Source organism: Limulus polyphemus, unplaced genomic scaffold (assembly GCF_000517525.1).
Source record: "Limulus polyphemus unplaced genomic scaffold, Limulus_polyphemus-2.1.2 Scaffold595, whole genome shotgun sequence".
NCBI lineage: Eukaryota > Metazoa > Arthropoda > Merostomata > Xiphosura > Limulidae > Limulus > Limulus polyphemus.
Window position 1 is genome coordinate 378,840 of NW_013666205.1, and position 16,143 is coordinate 394,982.

The following is a 16,143-nucleotide window of genomic DNA, read 5'->3' on the forward strand; positions in this document are numbered from 1 at the left end:
CACCTGTCCATGCCGGGCCGTAGGCAATCAGATTTTACGATATTTTCAAGAAAGTAAGTGATCAGTACAAACCCCTCCTACAATAAATTTGATATGTCGAGCATTAGACCTACTAAAGCAAAAGAGCTACCAATTACCCTCAACCATTTCAGTCAATAATAATAATAATCTAGACCGATCCTAAGTATACAAAAGGTTACATAAACTAAACAGTGTTAAGCAGATGTTTAATAGAACACTGTTCGGAATTAATTTGGTAAATTAAAGATGTCACAAAATCAGCATCGTGTGTACAGGAAGACACCAGAACTGAATCCAGAACAATCGACAACAGAACTAAGAATACAATCGGACTGAGCCTTTTGCACTCCTTCCTCTCCCGTTTTTCTTTTTCTATCCATTTTTGAAACTGCTTCTAGAAGTTAATAGCGACTCTTGCGGATTCGGATCTAAAATCAAATCTATATAAAATTATGACATCTGGATCTAAAATGAAATTTCAGTAACATTTCTTTTCTGACTTCGAGTAAAATTCAATTTCCGAAAATCTAAAGTCAACAATCAATTTGCCTGGTGGTTAGGGTACTTGACTCGCAATCTGCGGGTAACGGGTTTGAATCCAGTCACCGAACATGCTTCGCCTTTCAGTTGTGTGGACGTTATAATGTGACAGTGAATCCCACTATTCGTTGATATAGAGTAACCTAAGAGTTGGCGGTGAATGGTGTCGACTAGCTGCCTTCTCTTTCTCTAGTCTATCACTTCTAAATTAGGAGACGCTAGTGTAAATAACTCTCAAGTAGCTTTGCGCGAATTTCAGCAAAACAAACAAGCAATCAGTTTAGCTTCAACCACTAGGCATAGATCAACAGTACAGCAGATTTATTGACCCAGTAAAGATAGGCACCAACTTGTTTTTGTTTTTTGCCTTATACTTGACTGAGACATATACGATATTGTTGAATTTTAACTTAATGCCCTTATAAGCGTCTTTTTTGTTGCACACATACTAATGTTGCCCTGAATGAGGCCCTCTCACTCAACGAATCTCTATGTATACTGATTACACTAACGTCACCGTGTACTTTGTTTATTAGCTACGAACTCCCTGCCACTTCATTTCGGCTGCTCAGGAGAAAACTTTTAATCACGTGTGTATTTCATCTTTATAAAATTAACTTGTTAGTGACTTATTACAATAAATATCAACTTAACTTCGCATGTTAAGACAGAGAAAGAACGTTTGTTTGTTTGTAGTTAAGCACAAAGCTACACTATGGGCTATCTGTGCTCTGCCCACCACGGGTATCGAAACCCGGTTTCTAGTAGTATAAGTCCGCAGCCATACCGCTGTGCTACCGGAGGGCTTTTAAGAAGAATGTGGGAAACAGAAATATAAACAACTGTTGATAATTCGTTTCGTTTGTCTTGGTTTTATACCATGGCTAAAAGACAGTTGAATTTGTTGGAGAGGACGTGCATTCCTTTTGTATTCACTAAAACGTAGAGGGTAATAATATCAAATAAAATGGTGTTTCTGTAGCCAAAATTAAAAAAGGACAAAAAAAACTGTTGTAGTCTTTTCTGTTTTAAGTAGTTTTTTCATTTTGTATAAAATATGTATGCTTATTGATCTTCTCCGAAAATAAAAAATTCAAATGTTTTGCTTTATCCTGGGCTGTATATTATGCACTCCTAGAAGTCGGTCTGTAAAACTTCACTCACCAGTTTTGTGTGCTTTTGATTCTAGAGTCACGTGCAGTTTTACAGACTTTATAAAAAATTTCAGTATCCCCAACCTATTTCCATCAATAAAAAAATTGTGGCAAGTATTCTTTTTCTTAGTGGTATGAATGTGAAGAGAAGTTCAATGTGCATACTTTTGCACAATTGGATTATCAACAATGTAAAATCTGCTTTAAAATGGATTTAAATAACCTGTATTTAACCATTTTTCGCCACTAAGAGAAAGAACTACAAAAAATAAGTTTACCAAGTGAATTAGTTAATGCTAGACTTAGCGCTTGCGACGCGAGCACCCAGTGACCACGGCCAGCGGTTCCTTGCTTTATTTCTCACAAATTTTACGATATACAGTAATCCTAGTAATATAGGCATAAAACAATGAATTCAATGTGCTTCTACTTAGCTAAGGCAGTTACCTACTTATTTTCAGCTCTAAGTAAATATTTATTCTTGAAATCGTGCCACACCAGTGATGAATGATAAAGAACATCGATTAATAAACTAAATTCATTTTTTATAGCTCAGCTCAAAATAGGAATATCATCTGGTGTCATTGCTGTTTCCTACTATTTTTCACACGTTGCCTTATATAAAGGTAACACATTTTCCAATCCCATATAATTTACTTGATAATGTGTGTAATATTAGCAATATCCTGATCTGCACATCACTTTCCTGTATGAGTTGCAACACTGTACAGCGTAAGTGTCTTGGGTTACAGGTGTTGCAATACTGAATTAGCTTATCTCCCAGTTATCTGCATCGCATTTTGTTCGGTGTAATTCCGTAATGATTCTTGGATAAATTGTGAACCAAACTGAATGCAAGTTCAATTTTGCAGCAGACGAATAAAATGATTCAATGCGAATAATGCAAGGTGGCTCTATTTTGCTGTGTTTTTGAAATATTATGTACTGTTTGAGCTAAAGTAGAATATGGCTTTTTTTTCGCTCAAGTGAATGATATTTTACTTGAAAGGGTTTTCTGTTGTACAAAACTTCAAGATAGCTTGGATATACGGAAACATCTGTTAGCTGAGTTCTTGCACAGATCTTAAAATATAGAGTTCATAAATGGAACTATCGGCTCATGTGGATACGTAGATCTTGAAAGTCGAGTTGTTCAAAACTTGAAAATAGCGTTGATAACTGGACCAATTGTTGGTTGAGATGTGGCAAAGAAAATATCTGCTGAAGCTTTTCGCCAGACACTAATCATAGCAGAACCGTCTGGTTTGTTTGTTTGTTTGTTTTTTAAGTTAAGCACAAAGCTACACAATGGGCTATCTGTGCTCTGCCCACCACGGGTATCGAAACCCGGATTCTAGCGTTGTAAGTCCGCAGACATACCGCTGTGCTACTGGGGGGCGAACCGTCTGGAAAATGATGTATAGGAAATAGTACAACTTATAAAATGAGTCAGATCAACGGAGACCGGTAAGGCAATCACTGATTGGCATGTCCTTTAGCCAATCAGGAAATGTCATAGACCTACTGAAGGATGCGTAGATTCTATAGGAATTCTTTTTCTATCACGTAAGGATTTTTTACAAATCGGGAAGAAGAAAAACTCTTACTTAGATCAAATCATTATTTCGTTTACTACAATGAACATTTTTTATTATTATGTTTGTTAACAAAAATGCAAACAAACTGGAAAAAAAAAGGGAGAACATTGATGTTAAACGAACACGTATCCTCATTCATCCGGATTTTTTGTGTGAAATCTACGTATTTTAGTCTCAAAACTACGCGTAGTGGTCTTTCTTTCATGTATTGCGCTATGACGTTTTGTGGAAAATCTGTACGTGATGGAGAAAAATGGATATCGTTTTCGGATTCAGCGTACAGGAATTACCATGTAACACGTAAAAATTTCAAGACAATTAAACCATCGCAGGCCTGTGTAATTGGTACCTGGTTCATGCTGACAGCCGTGATCCGGGCTGACTGACTTCAGCTAAATCAGACTACAATTAGAAGAAAAAACTCAGTGATGAACATGGATTCCTGCAAATGTTCAACAATGATAATCATCCAATCAAACACTAGCGGCTCCATACCTGTTATTCGTGATAATCAGCATTTCAATCAACAGGGCGCCAGTTAAACTCCCGTTTAACACACTCTATGCCATCTGTCGGATATTAATTAAACCATAATATAATTTGTATTTTATATGAAAGGAATAGTTTTTATATGATACTAACATAATGTCTTTATTCAATTATTTCTTAGAAACACAATACTGATGTGTAAGATATTGACTCTTTATATTCATAGACAAGTTTAAATTATATTTGATCATAAATAAACTAAACAAAGAATATAAAACCATCTAGAACCGAATAGATTAGTTCCAAAGATAACCGTAAAACTGAAAAGAAAAAACAAAAACTTAAATATTATTGTTAGTTAATCTTTTGTTATAAAGCTCAACAAATTATGGTTCAATAAAATGAACAGTCTTCGCAGTATTGTTAATACCGAATGCAAAAAATGGCGAAATATTCATAGCCTAAAAAATTAAATTTAAAGAGGAATTTTCAAATCTAAAGGACTATTTTAAGGAGTAATAAAGATTTGCTGTTACCTAAGTAAAATTTTGATACTTATTTCTTTATGGTGCAGGTCGACTCCATCTGGCTAAAATTCCTAACACAACATCTCTGATACCTGCGATATGTCAAGTGATAAAATACTTTTCATCCAGTCAGCACCCAGAGCCACGCCTTTACCTGTTATTGTCAATTTTTGTTAGGTTTCGATACCCTTGGTGGGCACAGCACAGAGAACTCATTGTGCAACAACAAACAAATTTTTAGAATTATAATTAAACAGGCTTACCGCTGAGCCACGTTATTATGAAACTTCGTGTATCAATAATAATTTCTCATACTTATCTAATCTTATTTTATCCAGGCTCATATTTTTACTGATATTTATTGTGCAATTATAATATACGTTATATAATTGGTAATGGTATATTCCAAGCAGGATATCAACTGAAAAACATTTCTGAAAGAAAAATGTATGTTTCTATAATACAAGTTTAAAACAATTTAGATTTTTCAGTGTTACATGATATGTCGTAGAAGTTTGTGAAGTTTAATGGTTGTTCTAGATAATACATTCAACACATTTTTTGTTCCAGATGTGGTACCCTGAATCATGGAAATATCGTAACAAATAATTTATTTACCTACCATTTACAGATTTATTGGCTTTGCTAAACTATCGTTAAACGTTTATATCAGTAATTTTGACTGAGCTTTATCAGTATTTGGTTGTTGTACGCCATCTGGGAGGGTAAGGTTCACTTTGGACCTCTTCCTCCCTCCTTTACTGTTGTTGATGAACTTATATGCTATATGTCTATCTATAGGTTATCTATTTTTTTTTTAAAGAAACAATAAAAATAACTGACATTCCAATGAAGTGAAACGGATTATATTTTTGTAGCATGAAGACATACGAAACAATAATTGAACTCACTTCTCCTAACGATGTCTAATTTCACGCTTCCAGTGGTCTAGGCATTAAATATGCGGGTTTGAATTCTCTTTACCGAACATGCTGCACTTTCAGCCTTGGGAAGGGAGTGGGTTATAATGTGACAGTTAATCCCAGTTGGTAAAAAAGTTGGCGTTGGGTGTTATTGACTAGCTGCCTTACATCTACTTTATCACTGCTAAATTAGGGGCATATAGCTTTTGAGTAGCTTCGCGCGAAGTTCAAAACAATCAAACACTTCGCTAGATTACAGATACGTGAATTAGAGAAGTAACATCAATGTTTAAATGCAGTGTTTAGTGATTTTTTGAATAATGACAAACATTTCGACACACTATAGTTAAATCTTCCTATTTACCACAATCTACACAACGAAAAACACAGTAACTGAATAATATGAATATCTGTGGATTAAAACGCCCTCTCTCCACTCGTTTATCTGTAGGGTGCGTATTAATAACCACGGTCATATTTGTTCTCCATTACAGTTGCCATCTTGTGCACATGTGTGAAAATAAATGTTTGTAATTTTCTTAGTTCAAGACAACTTTACAATGAAATTCTCTGATCCTGTTTTAATGATGATACGCTGGATTAATCCTCAACCACAAGAAAGACACAAAAGAATTTTGGCACCACTATAAGTTTATCTGGTCAATGACATTATTTGTTTTACACTTATGAATATTGTGTGTTTGTAAGAAAAATGTTCAAAGAAACTTTTAAGACTTAGGATTTTAGTTTGAATTTGAGAAATAAGTGTTAAATGATTCAAAATATTGTCATTATATGTGATAGCATATTTAATTCAAAGTTTGAAAGCAAAGAAAAAAAATCATAATTTGGAAATGAAATTTAACCTGCAAAACTTGTAAGAAGTCAGTCAAATGTACAGTGCAGACTCTAAGCTCTAAACAATGACACTGTCAAAATGAGAACGTTCCAATTTTTGACAATAATGTTTACTTGGTTTTCACGAACCTATATAAATACTTGCCATGTTTTCTGTAATGTAAAATAAAGTTATTTCACTAATACCAGTGGTATCTTTTTTTTTAATAGCACACGATGAACATGTGAGTAACATTAACAGAAATTACTGTTCTTCATATTTAAAACAATAATCTAATAGCAGAACTTACTTCAAGGAGCTGTGGCCACAGCTTAATGAAGTAAATTCTACAGTTAATTTATTGTAAACAGCATGGCAGCTTTACCTAGGTAACTATAACCTGTTCAAAGACAAATAACTTATAAGACTTTACAAAAAAAACAGTTTTGTTGAATTATATTTCACACCTTATACCACATGCATCATAACTATATAATAATCAGAGATACATGCATATTTCAAGATTAAATACTTATTTTAACTAAGAAAAGTTCAACTTACATGAGATTAAAATTACAGTTGTTTTATAAATATGTCAGTATTTAATGTTGAGTGATAAAAAAAAAGTTATAATTTTTACACTCATGATTTTAGTGGATATTTAAAAAGTTCTACATAGATAAACTACTGTAAAGTCATAAGACTCCTACTTTTATTTTATGTCTCAATGTCAATAGGAATGAAGACATGCCAAGGAAAAAATCATAAGCTTTAATTTCGACTTTAATTCATTTGGTAAAATTGAAAATATTCCACTCAGTTTTATATTAAACAAAATAACTGAAGCACATGATATAATACTGATTGAGTATAAAAGCAATCATAAGGCAAAATTGTAATGTCTATACCCCATATATTTTACTAATTATTTGATTCTTTACCTTTTCAAAATATCAGTACACATTCAGCCCAAAGTTACTAGTCTAGTAAGCTATTTTTGTTTTAAAAGGTGGAGTGATTCCTTTCCTCTAACTACCACAGCAAGATTATTATTATGACAGTGTAGAGATGAAAATCTTTCTAATCACAAGTCCAGAATCAATAGTTATAATATTTGTTAAATGCTCTTCCTTAATAAAAATAAGCTCACAAAGAAATGTAAATTATACCAGAATTAATAATATTTCTTATCAGAGATTATTACATTGTGTAATGGGTAAATAAAAGATCTCAGCATTCAAAGTCATTAACGCTGTGATATAAGAAAAACCCTATAAACGGCACTCGACTTACTATAAAGTCAGTACTTTTTATACAGACAAAAATGCTTCAACAGCTACAAAGATATTTATATATCATCCACTCAAGTGTTTTACCCACTTTTGTAAATGTTTTCATACCTTTATTTTTTTGTGCATTATACTTTATTTTAGCACTGAATAACTTCTCTTATATTCAAAATCCAGACTACATTCAGCAAGTTTCTTAAAAAAAAATTTAATTATAAAGTATTTTGAAGCAATATATTTTTGATAAATTAAACATTTGTCTGGAGAAGCTGTTTACACATTCATTGTATTAATTTCACAAAAACTAATCCTTTAAGTCAGTTATTTGTTTTATTAATAAAAAAAAGCCTCAAGAAGTAATTATGAAAATTTTCTTCATGAAATAGATTAAGCTCTGATTACAGATGCTTAACTCTTAAATTAGGTTTTTACTTATTGACATTGTAGATTTGATAGAAAACGGCATAAAATACAACTGCTGCTGCCATTGTTATAGGTACAGTCCACTTTGTTGACAAATGTTCTGTAACACTACTGCAAAGAGCAGAAATTGTCCCCAAAACTACACCTTTCTGTTGCACTTGCCTTAGTTTCATTCTACGCCTTATCATATCCATCTCTCGTAACTTTCGTTGTTTTGCAATGATTTCCTGTTCCGCCTTTAACTGCTGAGGTGAATAAGTATGAAACAGATCTAAAGCTTTTTCAATGAGATTTTCAAATGGTAAGTCATCAGAAATGTTAGATAATACAGAGTGAACACAAGCCATATCACAGTCCTGCTCCAAAATTTCACTTTCACGGTGTAAGACGATTGCTGCAGCAAGATACAAAGGCATCCATGGATGACTTGCTAAGAACAGGTCAAACAAGCGTACAACATCACTATAGTTACTGAGTACATGACCATACCAGGTGATTACCCAACTCAGGCTGAAAATCACTCCAACATCTGACTTGATAAGAAAGTCTTGCAAAACTGGGTTAACCCTACGAATAAGAGGATAAATACATTCTAAAACCTCATTTGTTCGCTCCATTGTTCTGTCCATAAAAACACGAAGGTGTGTTGTAGAAAGTTTTTCTACAACATTAAAAGCAATTTCTTCTCCAAGAACAAGTAAAAATGTCACACAGATATCATGGTAACCTTGATAGTAATGAAGATCAGGATGTTTCACCAAGATTCGCATGATCAATAACACAAGCTGATCTTGCATTGCCATTCTCTGTTTTTCCTCAATGCTAGGTGGAAACCTCTTTAATGAACGATTTACATCCAAAACAACTTGACTATAATAATGATGTGTTTCTATAACTTTGCCCTCTGGACGGGGGGATGTCTCATACACATCTACACCTGCTAGCTTAGGCCACACCTTTCGGCGGATTTCATCATCAATGAGGCCAGATTTCTTAACTGCTGCCTCAAAAAGAATTTCAAGTTTATCTTCCTCCAAAGCTTGTCTAATTAAACAAATTTTATGAAACTTTTGGTGAAAGTCTTGCACTCCTCTAGCAGGGTCAGTTTCAGAATATTGTGTTGTATTCTTAGACTTTTTCTTGTTCTCATTTTTTGAAGAATAATCAACAATTGTATTGTTAAACTCTAAGTCATGTGTACTCTCAACTTTTTCACCCATTTCACTTTCATAATGAAAATTTTGAATAACATTTGCTTTTTTCTTATCACTGGCTAATTCAGAATTTACTGGTTGATTATTCGTTACTACAGACTGTTTTTCACTTACTTGTGAGCCTAAGTATATATCACTTTCTTTATCTTGTGACTCTGACCCTGAGGCCACCTGATTTTTGCTTGAATCCCCACTGCCAGTACTGGCAACATTAATTCTCCGTCTCATCACGTTAATCTAGGCCTAAGTGATGATCTAATGTTGTACACAATTAAAATAGTTAAACTTACAAAATAATAATAATAACTTTTAAATATAGAGCTTATTTCATGTTAAAATATAAATTGTAAGGAATACCAAATCATCATCCAAGACTCAGTCAAAATGGCTAAGTGAATCTTACCAATACGATCATGAAGTTAAAAGTAATAGTAGTTACAAATATTAATATAGAATTTTTATGCTACGCCGTACATATATTGTTTTTCTCATCATTAAATACTAAATTACCTACATACACACATATATATTTATTATCTCATTTCACAGACATCTTACACTCTAAATTTTCTGCTACAACATTATCAATAAAACAGCAAATATCAGCGCCCTCTAGAAAATACATCTCGTGATATCATCATGCCGCAAGGTGGATTGAAAGTAAAATCTCGAATTCCAGAAAGTGCCAAAAAGAAATCGAAAAATAAATCAAAGAATCAAAAATCTCTTCCTAAAGGTAAGAATTATTTGAAAGGTACCTGAAACAAATTTCATTGCTTAATAGTTTTATTTTTGACACAACAGATCTACACTACTATAAGAGTAGGACCGGTTTCCATTTATTATGTTCAACTTTTAGTTTCATCAAAGTACAATGGGTTGAGTAATATAGGCCTAAAACTAAAACTAAATTTAAAAAGATAAAGTAAAGCTACATTTTTTTTGTAATTATATGTATAAACTAAAGTGAACTTACAGTACATATAGAGCAGAAGGCACACGTGGTAAAATAAAAAGAAGTAAACACATAATATGTATAGAATATATAATCACCATACATTATTAATACTATCAGTATCAGAAGAAAGAAATTGCCTGAAACGGGTTTTATTAATACTAATACTATGTACCAACAAGAGAATATAGAAATATAAATGTTTTCTACAGTATGAGCAATATAACTTACAAGCTATAGTGTGTACTACTGTTACTCAAATGGGAGTGATATCCATATGATAAGCATGATGATGAAGTGAAAAAGAGTTAGTGGATATAATTATAACTCAAAACTATTCAGTTACTGGATTATTCAGCCTTCAATCTTGTTGTGAACCCAAAATATGAACTTGAATGTATTTTCATGTAGGCAATGGCTGCTACTATGAAACCTTTTACACTGAAAATTGTGATAGGCCTAATGAATAATATTGTTAACTTAACACTGACATTGTGAAGTGTGGAACACCTGTAATTTGTAGGAGAGAAACTAGATAATTTGTATTTTGTAACTGAGTGTGAATCTTGATATTTCATGTCTAGTATATTATCAATAAGTTCTAATCAAAACAAGTTACTTACAAGATCATAACTACAAAATAACGTGGCTAATAAAACACAAACATGTAATGATTAAGAGTGCATTGATTCAAATTTTGGGTACCCTAGGTGTTACCAGTTTAATCCCAAAATCTCAAGGTTTATCCAGCTTAAAAGATTTAGGTTGGTCTTTAATTTATATACTAAGCTAACAGAGAAAGATATAGGGAAAAAGAATAGTGTAAGAACAAAGTAGATAAATAATATTAAGGGTAGGCTAAATTGTTAGTATTGTACTGCAAGAAGTATTAGAAATAAAAAGATGACTTTGAGGGAATTTGTTGGAGTAGAGGATTTTGGAGTGGGTGTAACTGAGACTTGGTTAGCTGCAGACAATTTTGGTGACAAATTCTTTTTGAAATATAGGGCTTTAGGTTGTTTGATAGGGAGTAGAGTACTAAAAAGAGAGGGAGAAGTGGTTTTACATGTACAGAGTGAGTTACATTCTGTTGATGCTGAGAATATCGAAGAGGAAAAGAGGATGTTGAAATTATTTTAGTTTTTGTTAGTGGATATAGGGGGTAGAAGGCTTTCATTTGGTATTTGTTACAGACCAACAGATGAGACTGATGAAATTAATGACAAACTTTATAGAGATGTCAAGGTTATAGTTCTTAATGAGGTTATAATTATGGGGATTTTAATTTCGGCCACAGAGAATGGGAGTCAAACTGTGAGGGAGATGGGTGTTTTCTTCTTCAATTGGTTAGGAAACATACTAGAAACATTGCTATTACATGTTTAGTTAACTTTAGAGATGGTGGAAATTGAGGAGCATGTTCTCGCAAGTGATTATTACTCAATCAGGTTGATTTTTTACAGCATATAAAGATCAAGAATAATAAGATTTTGGTTACAACTTTTAAAAGGATGCAGCAAAATTTACTTTTTGAATTGGGCTACTGAATTAAATGGAAATTTTTGACATGAAATTTGAATACTCTAGTTGAACATGTTCATTATATGAAAAAAAAAAAAGGTGGTTGCAAGTAAAAGACCATATTGGTTCACTAAGAGCACAGGTGATGAAATTAGAGAAAAGCATTAAAAATTGAAGTGGTTTAAATTTACTACTATGACAGCAAACTTAGAGGATTATTGAACATCAAGAGAGTTGTTTAAAATGGGAATATGGCTGAAAACATAAAAATTAACAGTAAGGATTTCTTTTAGATAAGTTAAGGGTAAACAAAATGTTAGGATGAGCATGGCCCTTGACAGTTGAAAACAGAAGGCTTATTTCTGATGATTATAAGATGGCTGGATTACTAAAGTGTACATTTTCTTCAGTTTTTACAGTAGGAAAGTCAATAAAGGGAAACATTACTGATGAACTAGATAATCACGTTATTTCTGAACTTGTTAAGAAAAAATTGGAATATTTAAAAGAATGACAAGCCTACTTGTTTGGATAATATTTGTAAGTCCTTGAGAAGTGGGAAATGTGCCTGAGGATTGTCCGTATAATAATTTATTACTCTTGTATCAGTGATAAAGGATGCTGTTGAAGTTCGTTTCACAAAATTAAAAATTTTTTTGGATAGTTAAACATTGTTTCTGTAGGATAAAACCTAGGCCTACTAATCTTTCGACGTTCTTTGAAGAGGAAGTTATTTCTTTTATTGGCGATAATAAAGGTGTAGATTTTACATATATATATGGATTTTCAGAAAGCATTTGACAACATAAATGGCTTGTTAAAAAATAACTGGCTATGCGGGATAAAATGGCTTTGTTGGGTTGAAAAATGAATGGAAGGAAGAAAGCAAAAATTTGTTAAAAATGGAGTTCAGTCGAGTCAGAATAATGTCACAAGTGGGATACTTCAGGACTCAATGTCGGGACTTTTCCTTTTTTTTAGATTTAAATTAATTACACAGATAAAAGAAAGGTAAATAGATTGTTTATATTTGCAGATGATATTAATGTCGTAGATGTTGCTGCTTTACAAAAAAAAAGATTTAAATCATTTGATGAGTTAGGCAAATAATTAGCAGATGGCCTTTAGTTATAATAAATGCAAGATAATGCATGGGATTATCATAATTATAATTTTGATGAGAATGACCTTAACATTGTTATGGAAGAAAGGTATCTAGTTGCTTTGGTTTATTATTCTTTTACCCATATGGTGTTTAAGCATTGTTCTGTTGCTAGTGATAGGGTAAATAGGATTTTGGGCTGTATTTATTAAAATAAGTAATATATATTCAAGTGTAAAGAGGATATTTCTTTGTGTCACTTGTTGGGCCTCATTTAGAGTACTGTGTTCAGTCTTGGGCTTTTTGTAATCATATTTTTCAGCTGTTTACTGGTTTCATAAATCAGTTTCCTATAATAGTATATTTTAATGTACAACAGTTTAAGATTAAAAAAGTATTTTAATCCTAGATTGTTGTGCCTGAAAATGTCTTATCATATTATTGAAAGGTAGGTCAAAATGCATTAATAAAAAAGCTAAAAATAGAAAGATTAGTCTCATGTTAGAATAATCAATTAGTTGAATGTAAATGATTAATGAGCCTTACAATGAATCAATCAGCAAATTCCAGCTGTAATATTAAGTAAAAATATGACTCATTACGATTATTTGAATAGTGTTTTATTGTGCAAAAATCTTAAAAGCTTTCAGTAGTGATAAAGAGTTGTATGTAAGTTGTTGATAGAATTTGTCCTTTCACGAGTTTCAGAATTGTTTATAACAAGTGATTATTTTTGTCTTAATTCACTGACTGTGTCTAGAAGAATTGCCTTTGCAAGCATAGGCCTTTTTTTTTTACCATTCAACATTGGTAATTAAGCTAAACAGAACATTGACAAAGGTAATTATTATCATAATAGCATTTTAATATATTTATAGAAATAATGGAACACATTTGGATCAAGACAAATAGGAATTTCTATTACCTACTTAATAATGAGAATACAAGAAAGAGCAGTGGCAGAAAGCCATTTGGTCATTTAAGATCACAGCCTACCCATCAAAACTAAATGTAGTCTTCTTCTCTATATAAGTTACTTTTAAACAGAACTTTAAAAAACTTAATACAGACACATACACTTGTTAAGATGTGAACTAATTTTGTTTTATGTGATGATGAGTATAAATTGTCATTTAACTATGGGAATCAGCCAACAAGAACTAAAGTCTTTAAACAGTTATTTCTAATCAAGAACTGCATAAGCACTGAAATTAATATTAAATTTATAAATAGAATTTCAATAATGAAACATTTACCAAAAACATAATTTTTCTTCCAATACGATATCTTACCTTTACTCATAAAATAACTTTCTCGATTAGTACTGTCCTCTATCGGTGCAAATTTTTAATGCTCCGCCACTAGCCTTCCACCTCCCACTTCTGCATATACACATGTAAATTATCGTGCAACAACCCTCCACCAGTAGAAGCGCAACACAACTATTATAATCAGCACCCTCTTCACAGTTGCACTCGTTAAACACTTCTCGATTGGTAATAGCACTGTAGAGACATGCTGATTTTTGTTTGCAGAAATTTTCAACATCTTCTTTTATACTACAGACTTAATTTTTTTTACTATTTATTTAACTTTTCACGTTTTGGAATTATGAAAGGTTTCTCTTTCCAACTTTTCTTACTTTTTCAGGGGCCTTTTTAGCTAGTGTATTGTGGATCCCATTCTGTGGAATGTGGTGCCTGACCAAGTATACTTTTTTTTAGAAAACCTGCACTGTCCATCCTGTGACCATGTTTGATGTCAATTACATTATAGCCCTTCCTACCGCAGACCTGATGTATAATTCCAGGTTTTGGTTGATCAACTCTGTCGACATGGTAGCTCTGCTTTTCAAAATAGGGTATTGCCATCACCCATTGCACAATCTCCAGTGATGTGGTCCTCCAGACTCCCCAATGCATTTTTCTCTCCTTTCTTCTCATGGAGTATGGCATTCCTTACCAGTTACCAGTTCCTAGCTACTGGGGTGGTAGACCATGGAAGCCTGTCCTCCTGAGTGATGAAACATACCACTCAGTTGAGAGGAGGGAAGTGGCATTCTGTAGGTGTCAATGGTGTATAGCACTTCCTACCATGGACCTGATGTACAATGCCAGATGCTGCCAAGTTTTGTTTGTAGCACTATGCCGTGTTCCTCTCTCTATATATATATATATATGACCAATTGCTTTTCCTACCGTGGCATTCCTCCTTCCTACCATCCTCCGGAGGTACATTCCAATTGGTCTGGTGATGGTTTGATATGGCCCGGTCATGATTAGAATCATGTGTCAATGGTATGATGCCCTTCCTACCATGGATCTGATATACAGTTCCAAATGCCACCAGGTTTTGGTTGAAGCACTGTGCCATATCACTAATATATATATATACACATATATCTATCATTTCAGTTTGTCCCTTAGGCTGAAATGTTCCTCCTAACAACCATCCTCTGGATGCACATTCCTGGTGGGTCCAGTGTTGGTTGGAGATGGTCCAGCTAAGTAAGTTCTCACGTGTGCTGGCAGGTATCCTTCCTCCTACTCCGGACTGGAAGACAAGTGCCCACTGCTGCCAGGTTTTGGACTGGAGATGCACCCTAGGTTTGCAGTCCCTCTTCCTACCATCTGCTGGATGTCAGTTCCCGGCAGACCTAGAGTTGGTTGTAGCTGGATGCAGCACGTTTTCCCACTTGTGTATGACCTTGTATCCTCCTCCTACCATGAACTGGTAGTGCCATACCATATTGCTGCCAAGTTTTGAATCGGAGATGTCACCCTGCCAGGGCTTGCCACCTTCCTACCATTCACTGGATGTCAGTTCCTGGCATATCTAGTGTTGTTTGTGTTGGAAATGCATGCAAATGGAGATAGATTTTGTTACAGAAGCTCATCTTCGCTACTAATTTCCATTTCGAGGTGAAGAGGTAGGTGATCCTCTATCTACTGGATCTGATGAACCATTCCAGATACTGCCTGGTGTTTGATGAAGTCGAACTACCACTACTGTCTGTTGTGCCCTAGCCACTCAATACCCAGGGGTCCCATTCATTGGTCATACATATTTTGGGATTCCTTCATGTTTTTCCACCTTTTATGTTCATGATACAGTCATAAAAGAGTGAAGAGTATCCCTGGATCAGATGGGATGTGGTCTCCCGCTGAGGTGTGATGTTTTATCTTTTGGTTCCACGCCTTCTGGTCTCTCTTTGGGTGCTTCCTAAAGGGAGATTATTTTTTTCATCAGCCATCCACCAGTTAAATGTGGGTGTCTAGCTATTTTGTGAGATGAGGTAAGATATTGTATTGGAAGTTAGCATTTTCCTACACTGAAAATGTATTTCTGATAGATACATACCTCTCTCACTTTTCCCACTCAGCCACTCCCTCTTTGGTGTTATATGGTCTATGTCTTCTTGTATGATTAATGAGTACAAGTGTGAAGAGGGCACTAGTATCAGTAGGAATTGTGTCGCACTCCTATTGGTGGAGGGCTGCTGCATGATATTTACATGTGGATATGCAGAATTGGGAGGCTAGTGGCAGT

The 16,143-nt window shown here is 33.7% G+C and overlaps 1 pseudogene; it reads right to left on the bottom strand.

Annotated features, from left to right (window-relative positions):
* Nucleotides 1-6,084: 6,084 nt before the first annotated feature.
* Nucleotides 6,085-9,570, bottom strand: LOC106459340 (annotated as a pseudogene).
* Between the last annotated feature and the right edge of the window lie 6,573 nt (nt 9,571-16,143).